Below are 3495 nucleotides of genomic sequence, written 5' to 3' on the forward strand. Positions count from 1 at the left end.
GCTTCAGGGAGCTCCCCAACCCCCTCCTGACGTATGAGCTCTATGAGAAATTCACGGTAAGTGTTTGGATTTCCATTATGGTTACTGGGTGGGATGCATGAATGGGCCAAGGAGGATTTCAACACTAAAATAACAATAATAATACTAACCAGATGGATGACATTATCTTAGCGTGGTGATGGACATAGCATGGTACAGTGAGGGAAGTAGGGTAGTGGGACTGTTTGCTACATTTTTTTCTTTCTTACATTTTCAGAATCATGGGGGGGTCGGGCTAGAAAGGGTTAATGGGGGGAAAGGGGACATATGTAATACTTTCAAAACAAAGATGTAATCAAAAAATTTTTTTGAGAGCGGGAGAAAGAAACATCGACTTGTTGTTCTAATTATTTGTGCATTCGTTGTTTGATTCTTGTATGTCCCCGGCAGGAGATGAACCCGCAGCCTTGGCGTACTGGGAACCCATCTAACCAACTGAGCACCCGGCCAGGGCAGAGGAGGGGCCATTTCAGCTGAAAGCAGGAGAGAAAGCAGCTTTGTCCAGAAGACAGAGGAAGGCGTGTTTCTGGCAGTGGGCATGGCGCGTGCAAAGGCCAGCTGGAGAGGTGGATCCGGGCAGCTAAAGACCGAGGGAGGCCTAGTCCGGAGAGGGACGCGAGAAAGGTGGGGGGCGAGGGGGAGGGCGCAACCACCGCGCGAGAAGGCCCTTGGGGGCGGAGCTTTCGATAGGCGCCCTCTCATTGGCCGCCAGATGGTCCAATCAGAGGCGGTCACGGGGGCGTGGTCAGAGGCGGAGTTGCATCCCTTCCTGGGTCCTGAGCTTTAGATGACCTGCCTGGGGTGGAGATTGGATGAGACCAGATGGATCCCGACCCAACCCGGCTTCCCACCCTCCAGATTTGTACCCTCAGGGCAGTGATGGCGAACCTATGACACGCCTGTCAGAGGTGACACGCGAACTCATTTTTTTGGTTGATTTTTCTTTGTTAAATGGCATTTAAATATATAAAATAAATACCAAAAATATGTCTTTGTTTTACTATGGTTGCAAATATCAGAAAATTTCTATTATGTGACACGGCACCAGAGTTAAGTTAGGGTTTTTCAAAACGCTGACACGCCGAGCTCAAAAGGTTCGCCATCACTGCCTTAGGGAGTGCCAATTCCCGACATCCAAACCGGAAAAGCCAGCCAGAAGTCACCACTGTACCCGCATCTCCCATCGCACTGATGTCCCGGCTGTAAAACACAAGGTTAAGGACTACACAGGGGTTCAAACCCGAGCTGCGGTCTCTCTCCAGCTGTGCGATCTCCAGTGCCTCAGTTTCTCCTTTGCGTGAACAGCCTCCACTTAGGGTTGCTGTGGGGTTTACCCGAATTAAAAGCAGGCTGAGCATGAACCAGCCCCTGTAGGTGCTAATGAAACCAGACAACCGCTGGGCCCGGGCTGCCTGGCACAACTTGAGCCAATTAAGCAGAGACAGCGTTAGCTGTGCGATCTCCCAGTGCCTCAGTTTCTCCTTCGCTTGAACAGCCTCCACTTAGGGTTGCTGTGGGGTTTCCCCGAATTAAAAGCAGCTGAGCATGAACCAGCCCCTGTAGGTGCTAATGAAACCAGACAACCACTGGACCCGGGCTGCCTGTCACAACTTGAGCCAATTAAGCAGAGACAGCGTTGACTCATATTCGAGCATTTATTCCAATAGTGCCACAGTATGCGAGAGCAGCAGGTCACCCACAAAAATCTGCTCTACTCCTCCCCATAAACCAGCTGCCTGTACTGGGTAGAAGGACAAAAGATTACATGGGAAGGCAGGAATTACAGGCACGGGGAAGTAGGCGAGGTATAACGGTTATAGGTTACAGGCAATGTGAGCTTGGTGGGGGAGGGTGGGTGCAAAAAGCAGGGACCTCTGGGACCAGATTGTACAGTCAGTTCTCAGAAAAGGAGGATGGACTGCATTCCGGTGTTAACTCCCATGTCCTGGGGCATACAACTCTCAGCCAGGTTAGAATGTGCTTCCTCTAATCAGAACAGAAATCATGGTTAACAGAGCATGATTAATATCTATATATATAAAAGCCAAACGACCTGAACAACCGGTCCCTATGATGTGCACTGTGGCGGCCAACCAGCCCAATCAGGCCCAATCAATGGGTTGGCACCCCCAACCACCTGCGGCCCCTCCCCCAGCCAACCTGCCCTCGGTCACCCCCCCCTGCATGATTGGGGGCAGGGCTGGCTGGCCAACCTCCTATGTCCCCTCCTTCTGGCTGGCCTGGCCCCTGATCAATGGGCCCCAATCAGGACAGGCTGGCCAGACCCCACCCATGTATGAATTCATGCACCGGGCCTCTAGTTATTAATATTTGCTGGACATGTGTAAGGCACTATCCCACCCATGCACAAATTCGTGCACTGGGCCTCTAGTTTCTTATAATTATGGCTAGTCCCCACAATTCTATTTCTGCCCCTAACACTAACTGCTCACCAGTTAGGTATTCTTGTAATTTATAATTTTGTTTTAGAAATCAACTGGCCACAGGTAACTCTTTTGAGTAGATGTCTGGCAATGATGTTAATCCCACCAAAGCTGACAACCTGCTCCTGAATGTAATTAAACATGGATTCACCTGGACATTGTTCTCCTTTTGCATTCTGGAGCCAACGTGTGTACGTATCTTGGGTTCTTAAATGTTTGTGTTTTTTAAAAATATGTCTTTATTGATTTTAGAAAGAGAGGAAGGGTAGGGATTGAGAGAGAAACACGACTGGGATTGAACCAGAAAGCTGGGTATGTGCCTTGACCAGGAATTGAACCAGTGACCTTTCAGTGCACAGGACGATGCTCAACCAACTGAACCACACCAGTCAGGACTCAAACGTTTTTTTATAAGACCCTGGGGTGCTTGGGATCCCCAGACACCAATGGGCTCGCACAGCCTTGCTTGTCAGTGATTTAATGGTATTCTTGGAGGCATGAGAGGCTAGGTTCAAGTGTAGCTGTGCCTCCTACTGCCTGCTCAGTTTGGGCAAATGCTTCGGCTTCTCTGATCTGTCGGTCTCCCTCCTGTCAAAGATAACATCATGGAGGCCCTGTGTGACTGCTCTCAGCCCTCTCAGCAGGCTGGGCGTGAGTCTATGATATCTCCAGTCAGCCTAGGGCAGTGGTCGCCAAACTGCGGCTCGCGAGCCACGCTTAATGGTATTCCTGGAGGCATGAGAGGCTAGGTTCAAGTGTAGCGGTACCTCTTACTACCTGCTCAGTTTGGGCAAATGCTTCAGCTTCTCTGATCTGTAGGTCTCCCTCCTGTCAAAGGTAATATCATGGAGGCCCTGTGTGACGGTTCTCAGCCCTCTCAGCAGGCTGGGCGTGAGCCCATGATATCTCCAGTCAGTCTAGGGCAGTGGTCGGCAAACTGCGGCTTGTGAGCCACATGCGGCTCTTTGGCCCCTTGAGTGCGGCTCTTCCACAAAATACCGACTTCTGTGCA

At 50.6% G+C, this 3495-nt stretch overlaps 1 long non-coding RNA gene across 1 annotated transcript in view; it reads right to left on the bottom strand.

Moving 5' to 3' along the window:
• Positions 1–1736: 1736 nt before the first annotated feature.
• The window catches only part of LOC107184453, a 9803-nt gene continuing 8044 nt past the window's right edge, over positions 1737–3495 (bottom strand). The window contains exon 3 of the long non-coding RNA XR_001515305.1: positions 1737–2025. This is a non-coding gene — a long non-coding RNA (uncharacterized LOC107184453). The remainder of the gene's footprint in view (positions 2026–3495) is intronic.

Source organism: Myotis davidii, unplaced genomic scaffold (assembly GCF_000327345.1).
Source record: "Myotis davidii unplaced genomic scaffold, ASM32734v1 scaffold306, whole genome shotgun sequence".
NCBI classification, from domain to species: Eukaryota; Metazoa; Chordata; class Mammalia; order Chiroptera; family Vespertilionidae; genus Myotis; species Myotis davidii.